Here is a 23198-nt window from a genome sequence, read left to right on the forward strand (position 1 = left end):
CTTATCACCATTCTGATGTACTGAATATGGTGTACAATGAGCCTCTGTCATGATTATCTTTTTCAACTCCTCATCTCTAGGCACACACCATCTCCCATCAAACCGAACACTCTTATATGTATGAATAGAGAATCGAGACACCGTCCCCTTCTCTGCCCCAGCTTTCCACTCCTGAATCTTAGAATCAAGAGCATGCTTCCTGCGAATATCACCATACAGATCTGGCTCCACTATCAATCCCCTCTAGCTTCCCCTTTTTGTATCAAATGTATCCCCATCTTCCCTACCTCATCTCTCAACCTCATTAAGGACATAACTGTGCATAGAGAATGCACACCCTTCCTGCTCAACGCATCAGCCACAACGTTTGATTTCCCTTCATGGTATATGATATCCATGTCATAGTCCCCTATCAGCTTCATCCACCTCTTCTGTCTCATGTTCAGCTCATTTTGAGTAAAGATATACTTGAGACTCTTGTGATCTGAAAACACTTTAAAGGTCGCTGCATAAAGATAGTGCCTCTAAATTTTGAGAGCAAACATAACTGCACCCAACTCTAGATCATGTGTCGGGTAGTTCTCCTCATAAGGCTTCAATTGCCTAGAAGCATAGGCAATTACTTTCCCATTCTGCATCAACACACATCCCAACCTGTTCTTTAAAGCATCTGTATATACCTCAAAGTTCTCACACCTTCAGGTAAAGCTAAGACTAGAGATGTGGTCAAACGCTCCTTCAATGTTTGGAACGCTGTCTTACAACTTTCATCCAAACGAAACCTGTTCTCTTTTCTCATCAACGCGGTCATATGTCTAGCGATCTTTGAAAAGTCTTTCACGAACCGACGGTAGTACCCTACCAAACCCAAGACACTCTTGATCTCTGCCACATTCTTTGGTGGTTCCCACTTACGCACTGCCTCTATCTTTGTTGGATCCACAGCTACACCATCCTTGGAAATCACATGCCCCAGAAAGGCAACTTCCTCGAGCCAGAACTCACACTTAGACAACATTTCATACAGCATATTGTCACACAAAGTCTGTAACATCAACCTCAAGCGCTCCTCATGCTCCTCCTTAGTCTTGGAATAGACTAAGGTCTCTTCTATTAACTCCACTAGAAACCTATCCAAAAACTGACTGAAGACCCGGTTCATCAAATCCATAAACACTGCCGGTGCATTAGACAACCCAAACGGCATCACCACGTACTCATAGTGACCATACCTTGATCGAAAAGCTGTCTTTGGTATGTCCTCATCCCGAATCCCCCCCTGATGGTAACCTGATCTCAATCAATCTTCGAAAAGACTCCTACCCCACTCAAATGGTCAAACTGATCATCTATCCATGACAAAGGATATTTGTTCTTCACTGTAACACTATTCAGTACTCTGTAGTCGATGAACAACCTCAAGCTCCCATCTTTCTTCTTCACAAACAGAATTGGCGCTCCTCACGGCGATACACTAGGTCTAATGTATCCCTTACCTATCAAATCATCCAACTGGTTCTTCAGATCCTCTAACTCCTTAGGACCCATGTAGTATGGGGCCTTAGAGATTGGTCTCGTCCCTAGTTTCAGCTCCACACTGAAATTTATATTCCTCTTTAGTAGCAAACCTCGTATCTCCTTCGGAAAAACATCTGGAAACTATCCGACCACCGGTATCTGATCAGCTGCCGAACTCACCTTACTATGGTATTTCACATGGTATAGAATCAAAGCACACCTCTTCCTCAGATAAGACTTCAATGTCACCGTTGCAATCGCTTTGACTTTGGGTTTGAGAACAAATCCACGATAAGACACACTAACTCCCTTAGGACCTTTCAAAGAGACTCTCTTTTGGTGACAATCTATTCTAGCCTTGTACTTACCCAGCCAATCTATACCAACTATCATCTCAAAACCATCCATAGGAAACTCTAACAAATCAACTAGAAGGTCAACCTGCCCAACTATCATAGATACACCCGTATACAACCTCCCACAAGATACTGACTCGCCCGACGGTATAAAAACCTCATGTTTAAAGACCCAAACTCTCTCAAATCCAAAAGCTTAGCATGATTTGACGATAAAAAAGAGTGTGACGCCCTCGAATCAAACAAAACAAAGGTAAAAAAACCATTTACAAGAAAGGTACTCGTGATCACTTGAGCATCATCCTCAGCAGCTTTCTTATCCATCATGAATAACTTGCAACTGGTCTTTTGTCCACCTCCCAGGACCGTCCTAGCTGAAGTAGATGGCTTGACAGCCGACCCCTGATTGTTGTTAGCTCCCTGTCTCTGATAAGAATTACCGCCATTGCGGTTAGACCACCGTTGTTGTTATTCTAACCTCCTTGGTTATTCCATGACCTAGCCAGCCTGTTGCTAGCATAACTCTGAGATAGGCCCTATGAGAAACTCCCCTGTGATGACCTCTGAAAACCTCTACCCACCACACTATTAGACTCATGTCTCTTGTGGCCCATACCTCCACAGTTGTAACAAGATATACCCCAGCTGCTACTGCCACCACCACGACCACGCCCATAAAAACTTCCACTACTAAACCCTGACCCCGATGAGTAAGCCCTTGCGTGGTTATGGTTACCACTCTTGTAACTGAACTGATCACCACCCTCACTCTCAGCCTTCCTCTTCTCGAGACCCCTCTCCTTGTTTTCTTTGGCCATTTCAACCAACCTCTCAGCTCTCCCTACTCGCTCATAGACTTCCTTAACATCTGTAAGGACCCCAACTGGTAGCTTCTCCCTTATCTTGTTGGTCAAGCCCTTCTCAAACCTCAGTGCCAAGTTCTCCTGATTCAGCCCCATATCCTCGGCATACCTCGACTTCTAATTAATCTTATGATAGTACTCAGCCACCGTCATATCCGGAGTCATCTTGAAATCATCAAACTCCTCCCTCAACTTACTAGGAACATGTTCAGGTACAAACTCCGGGCACATAGTGTAATACTACGGTTTTCTATGTCTATGGCTACTCTATCGAGTGGGGCTTACTCTGTCGAGTATGTATGTTTTTACGCAAAACAATATTCTGCCTGTTGGTTACTCGATCGAGTGCGTGTGACACTCGATCGAGTATGGGGCACTCGATCGAGTAAGTCATTTACTCGATCGAGTAAGTGAGTCTTACGGGTTATTTTAGCCGGGTTTTGTTAATAACGCGTGATTAGTATAAAAGGTTTCCGTCATCTTCCCTAATCACTTTTTCACCTTTCTAAAACCTTTCAAAAGAAAAAGAAGTTACGTAGTTCTCTTTCATCGCGTTATTAGCAAATCCCAAGGCTACGATCGTCGGATTGTCTTGTTCTTTACGCCATTGAGTTTGTCAAGTCAAGAGTAAGCTTCTTGTATAATTTTTATAATGTTTCGTTGAGTTTGTTTAAATCCCTAATTGGGTAGATTTGGGTGTATTATGTTGATTGGGTGATGATTATATGAATATGTATTATAGGAGGAGGATTCGTAGAGGAACATAACTGATTAGCTGCTGTGACGGTCTTGTGGTTGTTATTCTAGGTAGGGTTTCCTTGCTCGGTTATTGTTTACATGTATTGTGGTGGTTGATCATTTTTGTTGGTTATATCATATCGGAATTGGTATATAGTATTTGTTATGGTATATTGTGGTTGTTCTATAATTGTCTGTGGTCTGGGAGGTGCGTCCTCGGCTGAGTGGAGTCACTTGCGGGAGTGGATTCACGCCCTTGATTCGCCCTCTGTGGAACCCGCAACAGAGGGGATGTGCACATTTAGGAACTTGGGTTATCGCTCGGATGAGATGAGCAGGGCTTAGGTGGGAACCGCTGCGGTCCCCCACTGGTGGTGTGGAATACTTGTTGTGATGGGTATTTTGGCAGGACTACAGACTTTAGTGTGTAGTTAGGTGTGTGGTGATATGATGGAGGTTGGTTGGTTGGATTGGGTTGTTGTATTATTTTATGTAAACGGTAACTGACCCCGGTTTAAATGTTTTGAAAACTGTGGTGATCCATTCGGGGATGGTGAGAAGTTATTGAGCAGTTATGAGTTCATGCGCATGGGATAACTGGGTTGAGTTGCCACGAGATGTCTAGAAGTTTTCCGTTGTGTCATAAATATTCTTTTAAATTATTTTGGTTTAGTACTTTTGGAATAGTTGCATTTACTTTATCAGTTTTGGGATTTGGACTTGTATCAGTTTAAACTCATTTATTAAAGTATGTTTCTTTACTGTCTATTTCATATACGTTGTCTCGGGTAACCGAGATGGTAGCATTCCAATGCCTTAAGTGGTCCTAGTAAGGCACTTGGAGTACGGGGGTGTTAGAAAGTGGTATCAGAGCGACGATTCTGGAACCTGTAACTAATGAACCCAATGAATTTTGGAAGTCAAAATAAAATGAACTCGGGTAGGAGTTTTTAGGACCTAATGCAAAGATTTGGAAGACGTCTTAAAGTCGCGATCTCGCCCTACAACTTTGAACCGTTCACTATAGGGTGGGTCTTGGGATCGTTATGTGTTTATCTAGGTATATCCTAGTAGAAAAAACCCTACAGTGGCGATTGTAAATGACCATTTTGTGGCGGTTTTTAAAGATTTTGGGTGCGTCGTATATCACGGGGTTGTATAGCCTTTTCGGCGGTTGTACAACCGCCACTATAGCTTACCTACAGTGGCGGTTTTTAAACAAAACCGCCATAATAGGCTTATTTAAAACGATGGTTGTTAGACAAGAACCGCCACTATAACTCGGCTATAACGACGGTTTTTAGACAAGAACCGCCAGTGTAACTCATATATAATGGCAGTTATTAGACAAGAACCGCCGCTATTACTAATCTATAATGGCGGTTATTGTTTGAAAACCGCCACCATAAGTATTTTAATAATATCATTGCCCCACTACATATTCTCTATAACGACGGTTGTTTTGACAAAACCGTCGTACAAGGTTAGAATAACAGCGGTTGTTGTTATAGAAACGCCACTAAAGGTAATTATAATAACGGTTGTTTGGCAAAGAACCGCCATTAAAGGCGAAATATTTTCTAATTATTTAATTTTTTCATGTCGTTTCTACAGGAACTGCCGTAAAAAAAATTAATATTTTTTTAAAAAATAATTTTGTAAGGAAAGTTCAGCAGCACCTCCCCAAAAACTTGATAATTCCAAATATGATTCGATATTCAATAACAAATATCTTTATACAATTAACCGATTAGTCCATGTCAATTACCAAAAAGATCTTCAACTAACTAACCTATCGACAAAAATAATGCATCGACGACTCCAATTTCAAATTAATACTTTGCCGTAAGAGTATCCTTGCCATCTCGATGTTTATCCAAAAGCAGCCAGCCAGTAGTGTCACTGAAACTCGTCCTTAGCAACTCGTACTCCTTGACCTTCACTTGCGCTCAATTAGTGCACCGTCTTTAGACATACTGTTAACCTGCCAAGACAACATCGGATTGGAATTTTTTTAAACACTTCCTGATTTCTAAGCCAGCAATAAGAGATTTGACACTCCCAAGTAGAAAACTTACACCATATTGATAAAATGCCTCACCTGTGTTTCTAATAGAAACCTTTGAATGAGTCATTAGCACAGATACACCACCTGCTAATGCTTCCAAATCTTGGTCTATGCATAATCTGGTGCTCTGGGGAGTCGGAAGCATAGCTTTGTACATGAAAAAAACAATTAAGAAATACATAAGGAAAATGCGACTCAAGCTACTGAAGCATTAGTAATTATGTAACAATCTCATTTTGAAGCACCTGTTATTCAACAAATCCACCAAATGCTGCTTCCTAGTATCATTTTAGCCTAGGCAGAGTGTGAAAGTCACATGAAAAGTTGATTGACAACTACACATATGACATAGGTCAGCATTTTTTATCGCACTCAACGATAAATTTGATTCTTAAATTCAAGACCTTTTACATAACTGTTTGCCGAGAAGATGTAGATGACATGGTTTCAATGGGGTAAATAATAGAAGCAGGTAATTAATGATTGTAGTAAGAATCAGATAATTAATTAGAACTAACAAGTAAAGAGTAGTGATGTTAAAGAAGTTAACCGGGATAAAACGGAGTCGAACACCAGCAGCAGCAGCATGGCAAATCGAATCTATAATATCAAAACATTCCAGGCTTCCATGAAACAACGCAAAACGAGCTTCTGTTTTCACCAATTACTCAACGCCATAAACATTCACACAATATTCCCAAATCTAAGAAGAAGTTAACTAAGATGAACTAAAGCAAAAGAACTTTAGCAATCAATAAGTAAACTGAAGTAAAAGAACATTTTTCAAGACCACTATTGACTAGAAAGGCTAAAATTAAAAAAATGTGATATTGGCATATAAACAAACAAATGGTGGGCATACAGCATTGAAAAGAGTATCCGTATTAAAAGAGGAAGAAGCTCACAAGAGCATTAAAAACAGTGGATTTGCTGACGATAGAGAGACAGAGAATGTCATTCTAAAAAATCTGCAAAAAATAAAAGATCAATTCAGACAAGGCTACAACAATAATCTACTGCCATTTGGAATGGATGGGAATAACCAAGGCACTCTTTCCTGACCTGGTTGACACTGCAGAAATTGAAGACGACGAAGAAACAATAATCTCCGATATGATTGATGGAGCCCAAACCCAAAACTAACAACCCAACATAATCTTGAATCCATATTAACTAAAAAATTACCTATGGCAAACCTTTACAGGCACGATTAAAATGACCAAAAAAAACTTGGTTGGCAAGTGTTGTAAAGACTCAATTGAAAATAACCTGAACCAGCAATGACCTCAGCAACAAACCCGAAATCACCCAAAGCCCACTCCATTTATCACTCGTTTACTATAAATGAAATATAAAAAGAAAAGGTTCCATAAGTCCATATTTACAGTCATAACAAGAAGTCCTACTGACTGATGTATAGACGTATAGACATAGTTCAATAGTATCATGAGTCCTCAGCTATTAAGCACATATTTTTTGAAGAATCATTCTAGAGTAAGGCATAACAGTTCCTTGTACATACCATCACAGCGGATGGAGAAAGTAAGAAAGAAACACTACTCAAGCGCAATTTACAGTCACAACAGTTCCTTATTTTCCGTTGCCACCCAGTACTATTCTACAACGACGTGTATTACAGGTGACCATAAAAGAGTTTTACAGTTTAAGCACAACAACAGGGGAATATATAAGTATGAGATCAAGTGACTGGACTAGGATTCAGGGGGCTCAAGATACAAGAACAACATGAATATAAATAGATTAACGATAAAACCAAGCATAACAGATGCAACAACATATAGCTCACACTAAAGTTCACATTAACCATTCAAAGAAATGACATATTATAAGATTAAAGGGGAGTATACCTGAGCAGCAGGGTTTTCTTTGAGTAATATAAAAGCTTTGAGTGCTCCTTTTGAAGCAGAAGACTCATGAGTGATGCAAGCTTTGGTTTCATGGACTAAAGAAAGTGATCCAACACTTTTAGAGGATTTTGGTGAAGAGAGGTACACCCTGCATATATCAAATAGTCATTTGGTGAATATCTAGTTAACTGCACACAATAACGTGCATAACTACAGTTGACGACACCTCAGTTCAATTCCAGAAACATCGAGAAACAAAATCTAACATTCAGAAGATTTATGAGCGTATCAGTTTAAATAAACATAGTTCTCAAATTTCCCAGTTCCAATGCTTTTTATAGATAAAAGCACAAGATCACCAACCAACTCTATCGGCGATTCAAAGACTACCATCCTGAATGGCATCATGATCAAGTACTTTGAAACTTCACTTTAGCTACTACTGCGTGTCTAATTCCCTAACCATCTGACTCAAAATAATACTACAGCACTACCTTTTAGTACAAAAACCTGAAACTTTCTTCACAAATAGTCGTGTCAAACATCAACACCGTCGCGCAAAATACTTGTAGTTGAGTTAAAATGGTGCAAACAACCACATGAGAGTCATCGCTATAACTTACAGATACTACTCAGAAATTAGAGTGTTAAGACACATCGCCTTCAACAGCTACCATCACAACAAGAAATTAGTCCCAAAATGAATTTGGATTAGCTATCTCATATAGTAGTTTGATTGAATCAAGTTTCTGTATTTATTCATGGAATCCAGAAAGCCTTCCAACCCTGATAATTCAATTAACCGGTAAATTTGAAAGAAAAACAATAGGACAAACTCAATTAGCTTAAAAATGATACCGTAAGTGCAACGGTCAACACGACAACATGACATTCACCTACTCCGATGAAAGCATCAAGTTCAAAACTTCAGACCACAAAAACCGAAGTTGCCAACAACAACATTGGAGTCTTAATCCGAAAATGATTACGACTCATTTGAAACTGTCACGAACCGTTGCAAACCTACAATATAAAATGGTAGGATAACCAAAGGAAGAAAATGAGCGAGAATATGATAAAAAAAGAGATTAAAAATAAAAAACTATCTAAGCGTACATGTATAATAACCAAATTTGTCATGACAACCACGTAATTAGCTAACATTAACACTAAAAAAGACATACAACTTTACAATCAAACAACAAAATTTACACTATGATCAATTCATCAAAAGAACAATATCATCAAAGGAACAATAATCTCCACTAAACTATATACTAAGTACTTAAAGAGGTGTGAAACAACATGATCATTCAATTAGAAAACAAATTTCAAATCTTGATGATAGAAACTACCATAGTAACAATAACTTCCACATAATCTTAATACTCTCTTCGTTCGGCCCAATTCACTACATTTGGTCAAATCTAGTGAATTGGACCGAAAGGAGGGAGTACTACTTAACATTATCACTTTACAAAATCGATATAATGCAACTCTACCACCAAATTTACATCATCTAAGTAATCAAATTAGATTAAAAATAAAATTAATTAGGGTTTCGGGTATGGGGATGATGAATTATGGTTTGAATTAGATTAAGAAGATATTATTAATTTAGTGTTTTGAATCATACCGGCAGTGTGTTTGGGAGCAGTTGCAGCCATGATCGGAGCGTTGAATGAAAGCATCAATGATGAGGATGATGAGAGGCACGACGTTAGTAAGGGTGGCATGGTGGGCGAGCATGCAGATCTGAAAGGTGTTGAGGGGAGTGAGGGTTATGGTGGTGGCGGTAGAGGGATTGGAGCATGGGTGTTTCGAGAGAGAGACAAGAATGGAGTTTGAGAAATTGAAGAAGACGAAGAAACGGGTTTAAGAGTAAACTAATAGTATAATGCGAAGGCGTGTTTGGAGGTTTTAATTTTTTAATTTTTCTATTAAAGTTGGTTTTAATTAGAAACCGACACAAAAACATATTATGGCGGTTTTTTAGCCTAAAAAGGTATAACTTTGTATTAACTTTTAGCGTCATTAATAACGCCGGTTGTTAATAGAACCGCCACAATTGACCTATGGTGGCGTTTCCTATTTGGAACCGCCATAAAAATCTTATGTTATTACGCCGGTTCTTACTTAAATCGCCACTATAGACCTCCTACATACATAAAAAATTCATTCCCGCCAATTTTTTGAGCTTTTCGCGTCTTTTCTATTAGAACCGCCACGATAACTGCGTCGTGATAGGGGTTTTTTCTACTAGTTATGTTGCATATGTATATAGAAATGTGTTGTGTCAATTGGTGGATGAATGCATGTGGAGGATGGAGAATGTTGTGGTGAAAGGTGATAAGTAATATGAGTATATGTGTTAATATGAATGGTGGAATGGCATGATAAGTGATTTCTAATGTGGCTTATTAGAAACATGTGAAACAGGACGCTGTTTGTTGTGACTCGATCGAGTGAGGGGCACTCGATCGAGTAGGTGAGTGACTCGATCGAGTGGGTGTGACTTGATCGAGTGGGGTGGATATCGTTTCTGGATAGTGTACTATTACACTATTTTTTGGCACTCGACCGAGTAAGTAGGGGGACTTGATCGAGCAGGGTTAACTCGATCGAGTAAGTATGAGGCTCGATCGAGTGAGGTTTGTGAGGCTTTCTGGTCAGGTTCTGGAGTCGAGGCACTCGATCGAGTAGGTGGGCAACTCGATCGAGTGACCTTAACTCGGTTGATTAGGTTTTGTTGCTCAATCGAGTAGGTTCTGCACAGGTCATATACATGTTTGAGTTGTGGGATGTGTGTTTATGTTTACCTTTTCTCTTATATAGTTCAAAGATGCCGCCAAAGAGAAATGCGTTGTATGATAGGGCTGAGATGATGAGTATTGATGATATAGTTAAGATGCTAGACGACTAAGACGCGCTCACAGATGTTTTAAAGAAGTTTGGGAAGGATAAAGAGGCTGGGTGGACTTTGCTAAGATGAGTATCAACATCGCCCGTTTCAACCCAAAAGAGTACATGGGTACAGGTTCACCAATATTTCTTGATAATTGGCATAGAGAGATGGAGAATATTCTGAATGTGGTTCGTTGCCCTGAGGACTTTAGAGTGGAACAAGCTGCGTTCTCCTTGAGAAATACAACCGCAGAATGGTGGGATAAGGTTAGGGATAGTGCCTTAGACCTATAAGTGAAATAGGGGATGTCGGCTATACCTTGGAGGGAGTTCAAGAGAGCCATGCGCCGAGAGTTCGTACCTGAGCATGTTCGTAGTAAGTTGAGAGAGGAGTTTGATGATTTCAAGATGGCTCTGGATATGACAAGGGCTGAGTACTATCACAAGTTCAATGAGAAGTCTAGGTACGCAGAGGATATGGGGCTAAGTCACGAGAACTTGGCGTTGAGGTTTGAGAAGGGTCTGACACCTAAGATCATTGAGAAGCTGCCTGTAGGAGTCCTTACTGATGTTAAGGAGGTATATGAGCGCATCGGGAGAGCTGAGAGGTTGGTAGAGATGGCTAAGGAGAATAGGGAGAGAGGTTTTGAGAAGAGAAAGGCTTAGAGCAAGGGTGGTGGTTAGTCTAGTTACAAGAGCGGAACCCATAACCAGGCGAGGGCTTACTCTTCGGGGTCGGGGATCAGTTATGGAGCTTCCTATGGGCGTGGCCGCGGTGGCGGTAGTAGAAGCTGGGAGATATCTTGCTTTAACTGTGGCGGTATGGGCCACAAGAGACATGAGTGCACCAGTGCTGTGGGCAGGGGTTTCCAGAGACCATTACAGGGGAGTTTCTCTCAGGGTCCGTCTCAGAGTTATGCCAGTAACAGGCCGGCTGGGTCGTGGAATAATCAGGGTGGTCAGAACAACAACAACGGTAGGACTAACCGCAATGGCGGTAATTTATATCAGAGACCAGCGATGAATAACAACCAAGGGTCGGCTACTAAGCCGTCTACTTCTGCCAGTATAATCCAGGGAGGTGGACAGAAGACCAGTGGCAAGCTTTTCATGATGGAGAAGAAAGTAGCTGAGAATGATGCTCACGTAATCACGCGTACTTTCCTTGTTAATGTTGTCTTTACCTTTGTTTTGTTTGATTCAGGGGCGTCACAATCTTATGTATCGTCAGGTCATGCTAAGCTTTTGGGTTTGAGAGAGTTTGAGTCTGTAAAAGAGGAAGTTTTTATACCGTCGGGTGAGTCTTTATCTTGTGGGAGGTTGTATAAGGGTTTATCTATGATAGTTGGGCAGGTTGACCTATCAGTGGACTTGTTAGAGTTTCATATGGATGGTTTTGAGATGATAGTAGGCATGGATTGGTTGGGTAAGTAGAAAGCTAGAATAGACTATCACCAAAAGAGAGTCTCTTTGAGAGGTCCTATGGGCGTTCGTGTGTCTTATCGTGGGTTTGTTGTCAAACCCAAAGTCAAAGTGATTGCAGCGGCGACATTGAAGTCTTATCTGAGGAAGGGGTGTCCATTGATCCTATGCCATGAGAGAAACCATGGTATGGTGAGTTCGACAGTTGAGCAGATACCAGTGGTGGGAGAGTTTCCAGATGTTTTTCCGGAGGAGATACTAGGTTTACAACCAAAGAGGGAGATAGATTTCAGTGTGGAGTTGAAACCAGGGACGGGACCAATCTCTAAGGCCCCATACCGTATAGGTCCTAAGGAGTTGAAGGAGCTGAAGAAACAGCTAGATGATTTGATTGATAAGGAATACATTAGACATAGTGTATCACCGTGGGGAGCACCATTGTTGTTTGTGAAAAAGAAAGATGGGAGTTTGAGGTTATGCATCGACTACAGAGAGTTGAACAGGGTTATAGTGAAGAATAAGTATCCTTTGCCAAGGATAGATGATTTGTTTGAGTAGTTGAACGGGGCAGCAGTCTTTTCAAAGATTGATTTGAGGTCGGGTTACCATCAGTTAAGGATTCGGATGAGGACATACCGAATACGGCTTTTACATCGAGGTATGGTCACTATGAGTATGTTGTTATGCTGTTTGGGTTATCTAATGCAGCTGCAGTGTTAATGGATTTGATGAACCGGGTCTTCAGTCAGTTTTTGGATCGGTTTGTGGTGGTCTTCATCGATGATATCTTAGTCTAGTCTAAGACTAAGGAGGAGCATAAGGAGCACTTGAGGTTGGTGTTGCAGTCTTTGCGTGATAATCAACTATATGCAAAGTTGTCAAAGTGTGAGTTCTGGCTCGAGGAAGTTGCCTTTCTGAGGCATGTGATTTCAAAGAAGGGCGTAGCTGTGGATCCGGCAAAGATAGAGGCAGTCACTCGGTGGGAAGCACCGAAGAATGTGGCAGGGATCAGGAATTTCTTGGGTTTGGCAGGGTAGTACCGTCAATTCGTGAAAATTTTTTCCAAGATAGCCAGGCCTATGATAGCGTTGATAAGGAGAGAGAACAGGTTTCGTTGGGATGAAAGTTGTGAGATGGCGTTCCAAACATTAAAGGAGCGTTTGACCACAGCTCCAGTCTCAGCATTGCCTGAAGGGTGTGAGAACTTTGAGGTATATACAGATGCTTCAAAGAGTGGTTTGGGATATGTGTTGATGCAGAACGGGAAAGTAATTGCCTATGCTTCTAGGCAATTGAAGCCTTATGAGGAGAACTATTCGACACATGATCTAGAGTTGGGTGAAGTTATGTTTGCTCTCAATATTTGGAGGCACTATCTTTATGGGGCGACCTTTAAGGTGTTTTCAGGTACAGGAGATGATAGAATAAGTTAAGCTGATCAGGCAAAAGATGAAAGCGGCCGAGGATCGACAAAAGAGTTATGCAGATTTACATCGTCGTGACATCGAGTATAAGGTTGGGGACAAGGTTCTTTTGAAAGTGTCTCCTATGCGTGGGGTCGTGAGGTTTGGTAAGAGAGGGAAGCTGAGCCAGAAGTTTATCGGACCATATGAGATTTTGGATCGCGTGGGTGAGGTTGCTTACTGGTTAGTGTTGCCAGCAGCTTTGGATAGAGTGCATAATTTGTTTCATATATCTCAGTTACGGAAGTATGTGAGCGATCCTTCACATGTTTTAGAAGTGGAGAACATAGAGTTGGATGAGTCCTTGTCTTATCTTGAGGTGCCAAAACAGATTCTTGATCGCAAGGTTCGAAAAACTAGGAATGGAGAAACAGTGTTGCTTAAGGTTCTATAGTCTAATCATGAGGTTGAGGAGGCTACTTCGGTGGCTGAAGAGGCTATGAGTGAGCGGTATCCGTCTCTTTTTTATCAGGTATGTGTGGTTACAGAGACGTAACCATGTTTCTTTTAGGGGGGTAGAAGGTGATCGCATATAGTTTTGGTATGGTTTATGTTTGTTTTGGTAAAAGTTGCTAGTTGTTTTGAGTCAGTTTGAGTTTTGGTTGGGAGTTTTGTTTTGAGTTTTGGTTATGTTGTTGTGTCGTATTTTAGGTAGTATGTTTTGTTTTTGTGTATGGGTTGAACTTCGGGGACGAAGTTCTTTTTAAGGAGGGAAGACTGTAATACTACGGTTTTCTATGTCAATGGGTACTCTATCGAGTGGGGCTTACTCTGTCGAGTAGGTATGTTTTTACGCAAAACAATAGTCTGCCTGTTGGTTACTCAATCGAGTACGTGTAACACACGATCGAGTAAGGGGTACTCGATCGAGTAAGTCACTTACTCGATCGAGTTGTGAGTCTTACGGGTTATTCTAGCCGGGTTTTGTTAATAACGCGTGATTAGTATAAAAGGTTTCTGTCATCTTCCCTAATTACTTTTTCACCTTTCTAAAACTTTTCAAAAGAAAAAGAAGTTACGTAGTTCTCTTTCATTGCGTTATTAGAAAATCACAAGGCTAGGGTCGTCGAATTGTCTTGTTCTTTACGCCGTTATGTTTGTCGTGTCAAGGGTAAGCATCTTGTATAATTTTTATAATGTTTCGTTTAGTTTGTTTAAAACCTTAATTGGGTATATTTGGGGGTTTTGGGTGTATAATGTTGATTGGGTGATGATAATATGAATATCTGTTATAGGAGGAGAATTTGTAGAGGAACATTACTGATTAGCTGCTGTGACGGTCCTGTGGTTGTTATTCCAGGTAGGGTTTCCCTACTCGGTTATTGTTTACATGTATTGTAGTGGTTGATCATTGTTGTTGGTTATATCATATCGGAATTGGTAAATAGTATTTGTCGTGGTATATTGTGGTTGTTGTATAATTGTCTGTGGTTTGCGAGGTGCATCCTGGGCTGAGTGGAGTCACTTGTGGGAGTGGCTTCACGCCCTTGATTCGCGCTCTGTGGAACCCACCACAGAGGGGATGTGCACATTTAGGAACTTAGGTTATCGCTCGGATGAGATGAGCGGGGATTAGATGAGAACGACTGTTGTCCCCCACTAGCGGTGTGGAATACTTATTGCGATGGGTATTCTGGCAGGACTACACACTTTAGTGTGTAGTCAGGTGTGTGGTGATATGAAGGAGGTTGGTTGGTTGGATTGGATTATTGTATTTCTTTTGTTATATTGTTTTATGTAAACGGTAACTGCCCCGGTTTAAATGTTTTGAAAACTGTGGCGATCCATTCGGGGATGGTGAGCAGTTATTGAGCAGGTATGAGTTGATACGCATGGGATAGCTGGGTTGAGTTGCCACGAGATGTCTAGAAGTCTTCCATTGTGTCATAAACATTCTTTTACATTTTTTTGGTTTAGTACTTTTGGAACAGTTGTATTTACTTTATCAGTTTTGGGATTTGGACTTGTATCACTTTAAACTCATTTATTAAAATATGTTTCTTTATTGTCTATTTGATATACATTGCCTTGGGTAACCGAGATGGTAGCATTCCTATGCCTTAAGTGGTCCTGGTAAGGCACTTGGAGTATGGGGGTGTTACACATAGCTCACTTAAACTGACTCCGTGATTCACATACAAATCTAGGGCACTCTCCTTTAGCTTGTCCCACCACTCTCCAGCAACATCTCTCAAGTAGAATGCCTCTTGTTCCACTTTGAAGTCCTCGGGACAGTGAACCATATTCAAGATGTTCTCCATCTCCCTATGCCAATTGTGTAGCAAAATTGGCGCACCGGTACCCATATATTCCTTTGGGTTGAAATGGGCTATGGTAGTGCTCATCTTAGCGAAGTCTACCCCAGCCTCTTTGTCCTTCCCAAACCTCTTAAGAGCCTCAGTAAGCGCCTCTTGATGCTAAAGCATCTTCGCAACTTCATCTACACTCATCAACTCAGCCCTAGCATAAAAAGCGGATCTCTTTGGCGACATCTTTCAATTATATAAGAGAATAGGCAAACATAAACACATTGCCAATGGCTCAAAGCATATACAACCTGAACAGCCAACACTTGATCGAGTAACTACTCTCACTCGATCAAGTAGAGGTCACTTGATCGAGTTGCCCACTTACTCGATCGAGTACCACAACTCCAAAACCTGACCAGAACGTACGACATAACCGACTCGATCGAGCCCCAAATGTACTCGATCGAGTAGCCCTCACTCGATCGAGTACCCCACTTACTCGATCGAGTGCCCCAAAACAGCAGCGACTGCATTTGGGTAGGGTTGCAGGTTTTGTGGAACCCACCTTATCCTGTTCCTTGCCCCCACGTGGTAATAGATGGCTCAGATCTCCCTGTTCAATCAGGCGTCTGATCTCCCTACGCAATGTATAGCAGTCTTATGTGTTATGCCCGATGTCACGATGGAACTCACACTTCTTCTTGCTGTCTTTTCGCCATGATTGTTCTTTTACTGGTGGTCTGAGCCATTTTACCCGGTCGCCCATCTCTCTGAGTGCTTTTAGGATTCCTCCGACGCCAGTTGTGAATCCATACTCCGCCAGTGTGGGGTGTTGCTAATTATCCTCTCTGTTCACTACAACAAATTGCCACTTGCGCCACGAATTATGCCACGGGAATTTATAATTTGTGGCTAAATTCTGCTTAGCCACGGGAAAAATTTATTCATTATTTTGGACAAAATTTTATGCCACGGGATAACTTTTCCAATGGCAGAAAGTCACTTGCGCCACGAAATAGGCTACATCCGTGGCAAATAATCATTTTAGCCACAAACTATGTCACACCCGTGACGGAATTTTAATTAGCCACGAATTATTCCGTGGCAAAAAAAAATTTAGCCACGAACTAAAAAACTCCCGTGGCGAGTATCTTTTTCGACTTAAATTAAGATATTTCATGTTAAGGCAAACTTAAAATCTAAAAGAAATTTAATCAAATATAAATAATATAAAAATGCATTTAAATATAAAATTTTGCAAACACTTTGATTAATTTAATTAATATTTTTTTATTGTTTTATTTACTTTAATAAGAAATTTTAAAATTTTATAAACTTATATGCAAGCAAAGAAAAGTTTATCGTCTAATTTTTTTTATTCTTTTAGAAATCACAATTACGTTTTGCAGGTTTTTAAAAACACTTCTAATTTATGAAATTTGTTTTAATATATAATTTTGTTTATTAGAGTCGTGAATTTCTTTTAATTTTTAAATTAAAACATTATAATCTTGAGTAATAATCTTAAATGATCGTATCACATTTAAAGACATGGCATATAAAATTAAATAAATAAGTTATTTATCATCTATCTTTGATAAATTTAAAATTAACTTATTGTCAAATTGGTTCATTCAAAATTTGATTTACAAATTTATTTGTAAGATATTTGTAGAAAAGTTTGAATTTGATATAAAATTTAACTTGGTGAGAAAAAAAGTTCGGGAAATTTTTTCTTTAGGAGTGAAAAAAACGACAATTAGATTACAAAATTTATTAAATGAAATAAGTGCGCTGAGAAATGAAAGAAAAAAATGATCTCCCACAAATCAATTAAGGAAAAAAACATATCAGAAAAATTACCAATATAAAAACGTAATTGCTATTTCCTACACATTATTTTACTAAATCCTACACAAATTCTCATATTCTTCTGAAATTTCCCTTCCCATTTCATACCTTTGAAAAAAATTGAACGCAAGTCCTACCTCGACAAGCCCTCCCCGACCTCAATCCCCAGTCCCGATTCCGACCGTCGCTTCGCATTTGGCTTTTCACTAAAGTCGCTGAATCAAGCCTGACCCTAAATCTCTCCTTCTCCGCATCATCGCCGCCACTAGCGGCTTTCCCTTGAGCCCGGCCTGGACGGCGGCGTCTATCTTGCTCGGACAAGGTCTCGACTCGACTCCGCCGTTATCGAAGGAAGGCTTTATCGTAGTTTACTGCGTGTTTTATGTGTTTGATTGCTTGTTCTTTGAAGTTATTACTGTACATAATTGGGTTTGGAGAATTAGGGTTAGGGAGATTTTGGGGATTGTAACGATGAAGAAGAAAAGCTAGAAGTTTCATAAGTTGTTGGGTTAGTGGGGGAAAAATTGGCGGTGGTCGTCGCCGGCCGATGACCGTGAGACCAACGGTGGCTGGGGTAGGGACGGGTGGTCAGGGCAAGGAGTTAAGTTTCAATTTTCTTCTTTGTGAGTGTGAAATGAGAGGGTTAAAATCGGAAAAATACGTAAATTTGTGTCGGATTTAGTAAAATGATGTGCGGGAAATAACACGTCCCTATAAAAAATTCAAGGATTAATTGATAAACATTACCAATATAAAGACTATTTTTCATAATCAGTATCAACGTAATAAATAATTAGTAATCAATACAAAAATATTAAATTTTGTTTTGTCTCTCTGCTACCTGCTGGCTTGGGTTGCTACTTCTTGGCCTGCTCTCTTGAAGGTCCCGGTGTGGGGTAGTGGTTAGTGGTGTTGAGGGTATGAGCGTTTCAAGATGCCAGCTTACCTGTGGGCTTCCTGCAGATCCTGCACCACGTGTCTGGTCAGTTACTACGAAATTATCAACTGGGAGGTTACCTGGTTGTGCTTCCACGCGGCTGGCTGGCTGGCTACTGTCTGGTGTGAGATACCCTAACCCTTGTAGGGTTATTCTTTCCGCTGCTTACACTGCTATCAAATCTAGCCTCGTTACCAGCTCGGCTGGTATCTGTCAAAGCTGGCTCCTACTGCCTGATGCCCCTTGTGTGAGATCTACTACTGGGGCCTGACCGCCATTCCCCGTGCTGGCTGGAGTGTTGGTCTGCTGCTTCAGGAAGTCTATTTGTGCCGAGAGTTCCCTGTCTCTCCTCTTTGCTTCGGCTATTGCCTTCTTTTGGTTTTCTCGCATATCTTCCATTACTTTCGGGAGGTTTTCCATGCCACTAAGCAGGGTTTGCGTTGGACTAGGTGGTGGAGTGAGGCCTGAACTTACTGTGCTCCTGTCCGATCTGGTTTGAGTTGCCGTAGCAGGAAATTTAGGAGGTAAAGATGTTTTTGCCACAAGTGTGGTTCTTGAGGTGTGCCCAGGAGCCTGAGTTGATGCGGTCAATGCCGGATTCTAAATAGGGTTTGGTGGTAACGACGATTGGCCGCTCCCTGACACGGCTGTTGATGTTTGTTTGTCCATTATACGTTTAAGTAATCAACGATTGACGACCATAATGCCCTACGGTGGGCGCCAAACTGTTTAGGTAATTTTTACCGTATTTTGGTTTTATCAGGTCAATGTGTTCTTACTCGTTGTATATTGGTTGGAGGTTTACGTCAATGCTAAATAATGCAATAAATAACGTAATTAAAGGTGACACGTAATATTTGGTGACGCGGAAAACCCATTGTGGGAACAACCGCGGGAGGGACTGTACCCTTCCAAGTATTGCACTAGCTTATTAATGAGGGATCGAGTACAATGGAGACGGAATGTAAATCTAGCTATCACAATATATTTCGTGTGTACGTGGGATCTTGAATGCCCTTTCTTGATTGCTCCTTTGGCTATTTATAGGGTAAGAACCCTAAATATGCCCTACTTTGTTTATGGAAAGGAATATTACTTCCATAACAACTCTTTCCATATCCAGTCGTCTCCTTCCATTCTCCCTGACTTCTCCCTAGAATCTCCCTGAAGGCTTTCCGAAACGAGGGACTCTTCCATCAATGGACTTCTTCACTTTTACACACCTCCTAGCCCAACTCCTTAGGCGGATCCTACTTCGCATTCGAGCTCCTCTTGCTCATTCTTCCTCCACGGCCCAATTCTTTAACAGGAATTAAGCAGACTTGCCCTATTAGGCTAATATGCAAATTTTGGCCCAAACAATACCCCACTCGACCGAGCGCAACCCACTCAATCGAGCCTAACCTACTCGATCGAGTATCCCTCATTTGATCGAGTGATGTTGACTTTGTAGCTACCCGTATGCTTTAAATTAACAACTTTTCGCAACAACATTGATATATATGTAGGCGCATGATGGGACGGTTTTAGTAGGTATTAAGAAGGTCGAATTAGTGAAGTTCAAGTGACAAAGGCGGTACTTAATGAATTATAATGGCGCAATGTTTTAAGTTGTAACGTTGGCGGAACTTGGATCCAAATATGGAGAATTAAGCTTGGAAACGATGAAGAAGATCTTGTGGGTCGGTTTTGTATGTCAAAAACGTTGTCCAAGTCCGAGGAAAGATGGGCCCGGATACCTATGAAGATACCTGAGACGTGTGCGCTTAAGTTGCACTAATCGTGCGCTCATGAAACAGACTGAGACGCGGCATCAGCATTTTCGCGACCTGCATTCAATCGAGGCGCGACGGAAGCGCGACCTACACTTGATTGTTTCGTTTCTTTACTTCAGTCGGTTTGTTCCGATTATTACTTTTATTATTGCGCACTTTATTTCCTAATCTAGTTGGAGACCTTATTACTATATAACTTGTTATTAGAGCTTTAGAAGATACTTACACAACTTTGAGAGATAAAAACCCTATTTTTGTTATTGGCAGACGATGTGTTACTAATTAGCTAATCTAGTTAGGGCTAGTTAAGAACATGACACGTTTTAATTAGCTAATCTTACGGAGAATTGGAATTTCATAATTCACGATAAGGTAGTCAAGATAATAAATTGGAACCATCTTACAATGATCAATTGGTATTAAGTTGCAGATTTGTGCTTGACCCAAGATCTTTTTAAATTATTTGAGTTCATCTATCTCATTATTTGCTTAATCTTAGTTCTTTAGTTAATCAAACAAATCAAATTCCCCCCTAAACTGGTTACTTTACTCTACATTATCGTACACTTTAATTGACTTAGTCCTTCCTTGTGGGTTCGACAGTTACTTTCGCTATATTATCGTTTTAGTAGTTTAGTAAGTAAGTTATTATAAATTTACATTTGATAGGCGTACGACTTTCAGCCTGTCAAATTTGGCGCTGTTGTCGGGGAAGGCAATAGTTAATTTTTGTGTATTAGTGTATAGAGTTTTAGTTCGTTAGTTTTGTCTTAGTTTAGTTGATAGATTGATGGCTACTAAATATTTTCCCCAATATGAGCATGAACTGTTTTATAAATATTTTAACAGGCTACATGAATATGTTATACGTTGTCGTCATCCTTATCAAACTTGGGAGCTTTGTCATTTAATTTATAATGGCTTGAATAAGAAGACTCTTGGTCATGTTAATTCGTTGAGTAAGGGAGAATTTAATAATGGGTTGAGTTATGAGGAAAAGTTGGAACTTTTTTAATATTTGGCTCATGACACGGAAGAATGGGAGCGATACAATTCACTCTCTATACAACCCTAACCTCATTCTGATACTTTGAATTGTCATGATAACTCATATATGTCTACTGAAGACATGATACGTGCTTATATGGCTGATGTGAATTCCTCTTGTGCTAATGTTAATCCCTCCCCATGTGAGACTAACCTAGTTAGTCAAGATTTAGAGGACCGTGTTGAACAAGTGACTAACTACTTCGATATGCCTGTGACGCAAGAAGAACTTGATTCTTATTATATTAAGTGGCAAACTGAGCATGCTGATAAGTTTCATGACCACCTTCCCCTTGAACCTGAAGTGAAGCACTCTTATAAAGAGTGTGATATTGACAGTGATGATGATGGTTTTTGGGATGATGAGGAGGATGAATATGGTGTGATACATTCTTCACCCCCTTCCCCTGTTTCTATGCTTGTTAACTTATCTTTCACTAATATTGAGATGACACATATTGATAATTCGTTGATGCAAAGTGATTTGAGTAATGTTTCAATTGGTTATTTTTGAAATGTGATTGTTGAGCATGAGAAAGAGGGGGTGTTTGTGTCATGTGATGAGACCATAGTGAGCAGGGTGAAAGAAGAGGAGATACTTGTTTTTAATAATATAAAAGATGAAGTTCCTACACTTAATGAATTCATTAACATGGAGTTTGATAAAAAGGTAGAGGAAGGAGAGGACAAGGTAGCCAATGAGTCTTATATTCACAAGGAGGAATCACCCATTCCACCTTTTGAGACTCAATATGTGTTCGTCCCTCAAAAATTTTATATTCTACCCATTCCTTAATTGACTATCCCTATATCAACCTCATCATATAAGGAGCCATATCGTGACATGGTAGCTAATTTTGAGAAGCATAGAGGTAAAGGAAAGTATTTGCATGTTTATACCTCTTTTGTACATGTATGGTTTCAGCTGATCTTACACTATTATCGTCACTTATCGTTTTTGTGGGCTATCATGTTTGATAGGTTATTAAGCGCATTAAGTTGTTCCGCGCATGACTTGGCTTTTCACTCTTTCTGAATGGTCCATTGGTAAGTACAGGTAATCTTTCTATCTCAGCTTAAGTCGGGTGGTTTTACCATTCCGCGAGATGTCGAGCCAATGACGTTAAACAAAAGCGCTCCCGGGAGGCAACCCGTAGATTACTGTTTTTGAAAAAAAAAAAAATAACAAAAAAAGAACAAAAAAAGTCGGGGAAAAAAAGTGAAAAAAAAAGAGGACAAAATAAATCGGACAACACCTCAAGGATTCATTGCATATTTATGGTGTTGGCGTCATAAGAAGGGCGACATAGAAGGGCGGTTGGGTAAGTTAGTGATTAAGGTGAGGTGTAATCGCGGTGTGATGTTGTGGGCACCTCCTTATTGCGATTGGATGGAGTTGTGGTTTGGAGTAGAGGAGTATAGGTTAGACCAAATACAATGGTGTCTTATTTTTGTTTCACATGTTTTATTTGGTCTTTGGTTAGGTTTGGAGTAATAAGGGGCATTAGTGTTCTTTGATTACTCTAGTTTTGTTGGCCATGTTGTTCTTGTGCTTTATGGTGGATGCTAATGGCCAAGTGTGGGGAGGAGGTGTGGTGAGTGGTTGACATGCTTATGTGGTTTGCTGAAGGATAGATGTACTAGCAAAGTCGCATGACGTTCCCTTTAATAAGGTCTGTTTTCTCCTTTCCTTTTATTGTGTCCTATGCAACATTGAGGACAATGTTTAATTCAAGTGTGGGGAGGAGAATCGTTCCGATTGTAATTCATTGTACTTAAGTGGTGTCCTTTATTTCAGTTATTTCTATTCCCAAAAAAAAAAGAAAAAAAATTGAAAAATGTAAAAAAAGTGAAAAGAATGAATCCCGGCTAGGTTAAAACCCGAAACGGCGCCTAGGCAAGATTGGGATGTGGCCGAGGACGGAGTAAAAACCCGAAAGGGCGCTCCGGGTAAAATGAAGAAACGAGGTGCGTGCCACTGAGATTAGTGTGAGTTGAAAAAAAAAGATAAGCTAGAGTGAAAACCCGCAAAGGCGGGCGCTCTAGGCAAAGTGAGAGATCTAGGCAAAATGAAAAAAAAAATTGATGTCCCTTTACAATATTGGAGACCCATCTTTATAAGTTTCATTGTGAGTCTTG

This window comes from Silene latifolia, chromosome 2, assembly GCF_048544455.1.
Source record: "Silene latifolia isolate original U9 population chromosome 2, ASM4854445v1, whole genome shotgun sequence".
Taxonomy (NCBI): domain Eukaryota; kingdom Viridiplantae; phylum Streptophyta; class Magnoliopsida; order Caryophyllales; family Caryophyllaceae; genus Silene; species Silene latifolia.